Raw genomic sequence first — 9338 nt, forward strand, 5'->3', positions numbered from 1 at the left:
CAACATATGGGACTTGGGCCATATACTTTCGCTCTTCTTCAGTAGTAGGAGACATACGAGCATTCAACTTAAAATGAGCAGCAAGGGGAGTACTTACATATTTAGTTCCTTCGTAGATACCAAACTTCTGTAACACTTTTTTCAAATATGCCATCTGAGACAAACAAACCTTACCCTTATCTCTGTCACGTTGAATCTCCATACCAAGAATCTTCTTAGCCTCTCCCAGATCTTTCATCTCAAACTTAGATGACAACTTGCACTTCAAATTATCGATCTCTTTCTTTTTATTCGATGCAATCAGCATATCATCGACATACAAGAGCAAATATATGAAAGATCCATCACGTAGCTTCTTGAAGTATACACAATGGTCATATTGACTTCTTGTGTATGTATGGTCAATCATAAACTGATCAAATCGCTTGTACCACTGTCTTGGAGACTGCTTTAGCCCATACAACGATTTTTTCAGCTTGCATACGCAATCTTTTTTTTCCAGCAACCTTGAACCCACTCGGCTGAGTCATATAGATATCCTCTTCTAGATCACCATGCAAGAACGCCGTCTTAACATCTAGCTGAACTAGGTATAAATCATATTGTGCTACCAAGGCCAACAAAATAAGGATTGATGAGTGTTTTACCACCGGAGAGAACACCTCATTGTAGTTAATTCCTTCTCTATGGGCATAACCTTTTGCAACTAACCTTGCCTTGTAGCGTACTTGATTCACCGAAGATCCTTCTTTCTTAGCATATACCCACTTGCACCCTATGGCCTTCTTACCGTTCAGGATCTTCATAAGGATTCATGTGCCATTCTTGTAAAGAGACTGCATCTCATCCTGCATTGAACTTTCCCATTCTTTATACTCTACACTGCGTATAACTTCTAGATAGGAAGTAGGAGTACCATCTTCAACAACTGGTAATGCATAATCAATAAAATCATTCATCCAACCAGGCTTCCTGGTTGATCTTCTCGGTTTTCTGGTTGCTATGGTCTCCGTGACCATAGCTTCTGTATATTCTACTGACTCTTGTTCCTCTTCCTCAACAATTTCACTATCATTTGGAACTTCACTAGTTACCTCTCTTGCAGATCCAATATCATCAGAAGTATTATGAATATATACAAACTTAACTGGAATTGGTGGAGTTGCATCAATCTCCACCTGCTGCAAAAGCTCACTAGTACTGGTGCTTGTGTCCTCCACCTGCCGAGAACCCCAAGACTTTACCATAGACATCTCATCAAATGTGACATCTCTACTCATGACTATCTTCTTCTCAACTGGATTCCAAATCTTGAACCCTTTTACTCCACTCTTCATAACCACAAAGATTCCTTTTACGACACGGCTATCAAGCTTGTTTTCACTAACATGATACGACGCATGACAACCAAAGATATGAATTGATTCATAATCATAAGCTGGTTTACCAAACCACTTCGCCATAGGAGTTTTACCTTCTAACGCAGCTGATGGAAACCTATTAATGAGGAAGAACGTATACGTAACTGCCTCAGCCGAAAACGCCTTACCTAATCCAACATTAGATAACATACATCATACCTTCTCCAGCAAAGTACGATTCATGCGTTCAGCTACCCCATTCTGTTGCGGTGTCTTCTTAACTGTGAAGTGCCTCTTTATCCCCTCATCCTGACATAATTGCAAGAACGGATGACTCTTGTACTCTCCACCATTGTCCGAATGTAGTACTTTGATCTTTCTGCCAGTTTGAGTCTCAGTTGCCTTTTTCCACCTCACAAAGATTTCTAGGACTTCATCATTGTGCCTCATGGTGTACACCCATACGCGCCTAGAATAATCATTAATGAACGTCACAAACCAATATTTCCCTCCCAATGATTCATTCTTGGAAGGACCCCAAACATCTGAGTGACCATAGTCAAGAACTCCACTAATATCGTGGATAGCTGTGCCAAAGCTTGTTCTTGTATACTTACCCTTAACACAATGTTCACAAAATGTTAACTTGCAGGAAATAACACCTTTCAACAAGTCTTGTTGAATCAACCTATGCAACGAATTCTCACCTGGATGTGCAATTCTCATGTGCCATAGCTTCGTCTTCTCGGTAGCTGCTCTCTCGGTGTGTTTAGAAATAGACACATCCCCTGTTATTGTACACCCAATCAAGTAATACAAGTTATGATGACGTGTGCCCTTCATGATTACCATAGATCCATATATTACCTTTAGAACACCATTTTCAGCGACTATCTTATAGCCCTTAGCTTTTAAAGTTCCGAGTGAAATCAGATTCTTCTTTATGGCAGGTAAAAATCTTACCTCCTTCAGCTCTCTAACCATACCATCATGCATCTTGATACGAACACTACCAATCCTAATCAACCTGCAGATATGATTGTTTCCCATACGTAATTCTCCATCAAGCTTTTCAAAACTTGAGAACCAGTCCCGATATGGACATATATGATATGTTGCTCCAGTATCTAATACCCATGTAACATCTGTAATAGCACAAGATGATGGTGTCACAGTTAGCGAGAAATCAGAAGCATCATATGATTCTTCATTACCTTTAGCAATGTTCACCTCGGTATTACCGTTATCTCCTTCTCTCGCCTTACGCTTGGTACAATACTTAGCCCAATGACCAAAGTCATGGCACCAAACACACTCATCTTTCCGCAGTCGCGTTATACTTTTAGAACGTCCTCTACCTTTACCATATCCACCAGTCTTCCTTCTCCTATCTGTTGAACGACCTCTTTCAAGAAGCACATCATTATTAGCTTCACTTGCAAGGTCTTCACGGTCCATATTCCTGAACTCCTCACTACGTAATGTTGTAGTGACCTCAGCGTATGTTATCTTATCCTTTCCGTGCATTAATGATTTAATCACGGGTTCATACTTTTCAGGAAGAGAGTTTATCAGACATAAAGCTTGTTCCTCGTCGTCGATTATCTCATCGTAATTAACCAACTCAGCAAGAAGTTTATTATATGAATCTAGGTGCTGGGTTAGGGTTGCACCTCTCTTCATGTTATAGAGATGCAAATTCCTTTTAAGATGTATCCTATTGGCCATGTTCTTCACAAGGTATTCCTTCTCTAGCTTTTCTCAGAGGTCCTTAGCTGAAGTCTCGTGCTGATAATTAACTCTTATTGTAATTTCTAAACACCCTCGTATTGAAGAAAGACATAATTTATTCATCTTGTTCCACTTCTTTTCATACATCTCCACTGTATGACCTTCTAGAGCTTGTTCTAGGTCAAGATGAACAAGATCATCCATTACGTCCGTTCTCCATAAACCAAAGTTATTGATTCTTGTAAACTTTTCTACCTTGAGTTGTGATCTATGTGAATGAAGTATTTCTTCTTTTGTTTCTTTATCTTTATTTGTGGAATCCGAATGTTCTCCTAAAGGATTTTTCAGATCTTCGTCCCCGTCAACCATTGTTCACAAACAACCAAATACAGATAAAAAACAGAACCTTTGAGATTTGTATTACCTCAAGCAATCTTCAGAAAAAAAAAAAAACTTTCAATTCAACTGCAATTCGAGTACCCGTCTCCAAGAGCGTCTTCTTGCTCTGATACCAATTGTTGCGCCAAAGCCTGCAGAAGCGTTTAGGTTTGCACTACTATGAGGTAACTCAATAAGTCAATATTGCCAATAACGCAATCACACATACAAGAAGAACAAGTATTTAACGAGGTCGAATCCTCGGGAAGGAATAACAATTTTATATATCACCGTATAGGTTGGAATATACAAAGCTCAAGCAGGGAAGAAAAGAACTTTTTCTAGTTCTGGTGTGTTTTTCTCTAGTTCTCTTTATGGCTATTTATACACATCAATAGGACTGGGCACATTCCTTAAAAAAGATTAATTTCCTACAAGTATAGGGTTTCCTAACTTAGCTCTAAGAGACAAAACTTTTAAGCTTTTATACTTAGGACACAAGTACTTGGTTTACTTAACCAACTAGATTTCCTAATCTAGTCCATGACCATCCTACCAACAAATCTTAGAAAGAAACTCCGCAACTTTGTTACGTTGGATTGGTACAGGTTGCACCGCGAAGGATTTCACACCACGAATGAAAAGCTGGTTGAGATGAGATATAATATCTGAAGTAAGACGATAAATCTTCTCAATATCACCATCTTCAGGACGATATAATTCCTCCAAGTGGTCTTTACTTCCCAAATATCCCATGGGTTCTGAACCTCTATAGTTAGGATCCCAGATACTTCTGATAAAAATATATAGATGCTTCGAAGGAACGTAGAGGTGAAATCGTAACACATGATACTTAACAGCAATTTTGGCAGTGAGTGCCACCCCTTTTAACTAGGTGTAGAAGGTAGAAACATTGTTTTCACGAGAGAGAGATCCACAGCTAGCAACTATTGGAAACTTTCGGAAATCACGTAAGATAGCCCCATATCCTTCACCAACAGAACCATATATATGAATTGACAAATATATTTCTTCAAATTGTACCCGAGACCTAATTGCATCATCATCAGGTAGATCCCAAATCTTTCGTGCTCTCTCAATCCACTCATGCTTCGATAGAGAATGAATGTCTCCATGTGCATCAACTTCAACTTCCTCTCTGCCGAAGTTATAATCAATCAGTGGTAATTATATATGAAATATAAATAAGTTATTTTGGTAATTATAATCATTCTCGCTTTAATTTTTACCTATTGTCTTGTTGAAATGCTTCCTCAAAACTAGCCACGATCTTAATGTTCTCTCCTGTTGATTTGTAAGCTTGCCTCTCTTTGGCCATAGCTTCAGCTTCAGCATCAGCATCAGCAAGCTGCTTATATTTTTCTAAACCCCGTTCCATCTGCACACAGATTATTAACCAAATCAAGAGATTATAAGAAAACAAAGCCAAAACTGAAATCAAGAAAAGAAAGAAAAAACAACAAATTGTAGGAACCTGAATTCTTCTTTAAACCCTTTTATGAAACGGTGAAACGGAAGTCAGACTATATATTTATATAGTGATCACAGTAAGTGAACATAAACTAATTCCAAAAACAACTAGATTCCTAATTAATGTCGGTATCTCAACATCCCAACTCACTGAGACACAACTTGTCCTCAAGTTGGATCGTATGACTAAACCAAAACATAGATAAAGCAAGTCCTAAAAATAAAAAAAATTTAGCCCAATCAGTGCACCTAACGCATACTTGGTGGTGACTCGTTACACTTTACTTTTCCGTACCGTGTATGTTGAGTGTTAATGTAATGTTCAAATGTAATAGGAGCGTAAGACTATAAGTAGTATTAGAATTGTATGGACAATAGATGTCCACATGTAATCTTATCTCTATGGTCTTATATTGACCATGTGTAGAGAGAGAAATTATTATGAAGAAAGAAATCAAATAAAATAGAGTGAGTAGAAACTATTAGTTTCTCACTCCATTATTAATCAAAATACTTCTTAATCATCATCATAAATTCAATCAAATATCTAACAATTGGTATTAGAGCATAGATCAAGTGAATCTGATCTTGGAGAGTGAAGAAAAATAAATTTCTATCCATTAAATTCCAAAAATCAGCAACATTTAAAATTCTCAAAACCTAGATCCAAAAAGAAAAAACCAATTTCTTCAATCAATCATCAACCAAATCAATGGCAAGTACTAGCAATTCAAGTTTATACATTCAACAACCATCAATACCTCTTTTCCATGAAGAAAATTATGATTTTGGGCCATCAAAATGAAGACCTTGTTCATGTCACAGGATGTGTGGGAGATTGTACATAGAAGATACATCAACTTTATATCAACCCAAAAAGGATTTAATTAAGGAGAGTAGGAAAAAGAATGCTAAATCATCCATGTACATCCAACAAGGTGTTGGAGACAGTATTCTACGAAGAGTAATTCATTTTCCTAAAGCTAAAAAAGATTGGGATATTCTTCAAAAGGAGTATGAAGGTAATAAGAAGGTAAGAGAGTTAAAATTACATTCTTATAGAAGGGATTTTGAGAATCTTAAAATGAATGAGAATGAATGCTTAAATAAATTTTCTTCAAGAGTTGTTGAAATTGTTAATAATATGTTGATGTGTGGTGAGAAGATGGAAGAAAGAAGAATTTGTGAAAAGATATTGATTTGTTTGCCGAAAAAGTTTGAACCCATTGTGGCGGTTCTGGAAGAGACTAAAGATCTCTCTACATTAAAGTCACAAGAATTATGGGCTTCCTTGAAGGTGTATGAGCAAAGGTTGTTAAGACACTCCAAAAAGTCAATAGAGAGTGCTTTTCAATCAAAATTCAACTTGAACTCAAAAAATTCAGCAACAAAGAAAATGAGTACAAGGGTGAATCAACATCAAACTTCAAAGGAAAAGGGAAATGGAAGAAAGGAGGAGCAAGCTCCAACAACTACACAAAGAGTGATTCATCTCAAGTACCAAGATGCAATTTTTGCAAGAAGAATGGTCATTTGGAGAAGAATTGTTGGAACAAAGGAAAACCCCAATGTTGAAATTGCAAGAAATATGGACATTTGGAGAAAGATTGTAGATACAAAGAAGAAGAAGAACAAGTCGGTAGAGCCGAAGAAAAAGAAGAAAAACAAAATTTGTTTTATGCTTGTCAAAGTGCCATGGTGACTTCCAAGAGTGAAGTTTGGTTTGTGGATAGTGGATGCGCAACTCATATGTCCGGTGAAAAAAGCTTGTTTGTTGATATGGATACATCCATAAATTCTCTAGTGAAGATGGGTGATGAAAATATGGTTCAAGCTAATGGAAGAGGGACAATTTGTGTGAAAACTATCAATGGAGAAAAATACATTAGAGATGTGTTATATGTTCCGGATTTGGCACCAAACTTGTTAAGTGTTGGGAAACTTGTTGAACTTGGGTATGCCGCTCATTTTGAAGATGGGTATTGCACCATTTATGACAAGAAGCACAACAACAAGAGACAAGTCATGAAGAGTATCAATATGGAGAAGAATAGAAGCTTTCCAAATGTGTTTGAAAAGCAAAAAAAATGTTGCATTGAGGATGGAAACCATTGATGAAACATGGTTATGGCATAAAAGACTTGGGCATTTGAATTTCAATAGTCTCAAGGTGCTTTCCAACAAGAATATGGTGCAAGGACTTCCATAACATATCAACCACAAAGATGGAGTGTGTGAAGGTTGTGCACTTGGGAAGCAACATCGCCAACCATTCCCAAAAGGTGTAGCATGGAGGTCAAAGGAACTTCTTGGTTTGGTACATACCGATGTGTGTGGACTAATGAAGACACCAACTCATGGAGGTAATAGATACTTCATTTTATTGATTGATGACTTTACTCGTATGACTTGGGTGTACTTCATGAGACAAAAGTCCGAAGTTTTTAGCGTGTTCAAGAAGTTCAAGAGCCTTGTTGAAAAGCAAAGTGGTCACTACATCAAAGTTTTGAGAAGTTATAGAGGCAAAGAATATAAAAAAAAAGAGTTTGATAAATTTTGTGAAAATGAAGGCTTGGAAAGGAAACTAACTGTGGGTTATACTCCTCAACAAAATGGTGTTTCCGAGAGAAAGAACCAAACCATTATGGAGATGGCGAATTCCATGCTTCATGAGAAGGGTATGCCTAGAGAGTTTTGGGACGAAGCCGTTAACACTGCCGTCTACTTTATGAATAGGTGTCGAACAAAAGCCGTATGGGGACAAACTCCGTCTGAAGCATAGAGTGGGAGAAAGCCATCGGTAAGACATCTAAAAGTTTTTGGTAGTGTGTGTTATTCTGAATTTCCAAAGGTGAAGAGAACAAAGCTTGATGAATCAAGCGAGAAGTGTATATTTCTTGGCTATAGCTTCCAATCAAAAGGTTATAGGTTGTTTAGCTTGAAAAATAAGACAATGATCACAAGCCGTGATGTCTTGTTCGATGAAGGTGCTTCATGGAATTGGGAAGAAGGTAAAATTGAGAAGAGAACCGCTATTTTTGATGAAGAGAAAGAAAATTAAGCAACAAGTGAATTTTGAGAAGGTGAAGAAGAAGGTGAACAACTACCTCAAACACCCCCAAATGCAAGGTTTATAACATCTCCAAGTATGTCTCCAAGTACTAGTGCATCAACATCACCACCATCGGCACCAAAGAAGATGCATAGGTTGAGTGAAGTGTATGAAAGATGTAACTATTGTACGGTTGAACCGGAAAATTTTGAAGAAGCATCAAAAGAACCGGTTTGGATAAAAGCTATGGAAGAAGAAGTTGTTGTCATTAATGAGAATGAAACATGGGAGAAAGTAGCAAGGCCAAGTGACAAAAAAGTTATTGGTGTGAAGTGGATATACAAGGTGAAGTACAATGCGGATGGGTCACTTCAAAGGCGCAAAGAAAGGTTGGTGGCAAAGGGATACTCTCAACAACCCGGCATCGACTAGAATGAAACTTTTGCATCGGTTGCTCATCTTGACACCATTAGATCCGTGATTGCTATGGCATCTCAAAAAGGTTGGTTACTTTATCAACTTGATGTAAAATCGGCATTTTTGAATGGAGAACTCCATGAAGAGGTCTATGTAGAACAACCACAAGGTTTTGTGGTGGAAAGAGAACAAGATAAGGTGTACAAGTTGAAGAAAGCTTTGTATTGCCTGAATCAAGCACCAAGAGCTTGGTATAGTGAGATTGATGGATACTTCAAAAGGCAACACTTCAAAAAAATCAAGAGTGAGCCTACACTATATGTGAATACAAAAGGTACGTATATTTTCATCGTTGCCTTGTATGTTGATGATCTTATCTTTACGGGTAATGATGTTCATATGATTGAACAATTCAAAAGAGAAATGATGATGAAATATGAAATGAGTGACATGGGTCTAGTCAAGTACTTCCTTGGTATTGAAGTTCACCAAAGTGAAGATGGAGTGTTCATTTCTCAAATCAAGTATGTCGAAAAGGTGTTGAAGAAATTTGGTATGCTTGGTTGTAACCCCACATCTGAACCACTTGTAGTGAATGAGAAACTCAAGAAAGATGATGGAGGAAGAAAAGTTGATGAGACTTATTATAAAGGTCTTATTGGAAACTTGTTTTATCTTGCACATACAAGATCCGACATCATGTTTGCTTCAAGTATGCTTTCTAGGTTCATGATTCACCTAGTCATCTACATCTTGGCGCGACAAAGAGGTTGTTGAGGTACATACAAGGAAAAATGAATTTTGGAATCATGTATTCTAGAAATTTGGATGTCAAATTAGTTGGATTTTGTGATAGCGACTTAGGAGGGTGTATTGATGACATGAAGAGTACATCGGGGAATTCTTTT

This window comes from Papaver somniferum, chromosome 5 (genome assembly GCF_003573695.1).
Source record: "Papaver somniferum cultivar HN1 chromosome 5, ASM357369v1, whole genome shotgun sequence".
Taxonomy (NCBI): domain Eukaryota; kingdom Viridiplantae; phylum Streptophyta; class Magnoliopsida; order Ranunculales; family Papaveraceae; genus Papaver; species Papaver somniferum.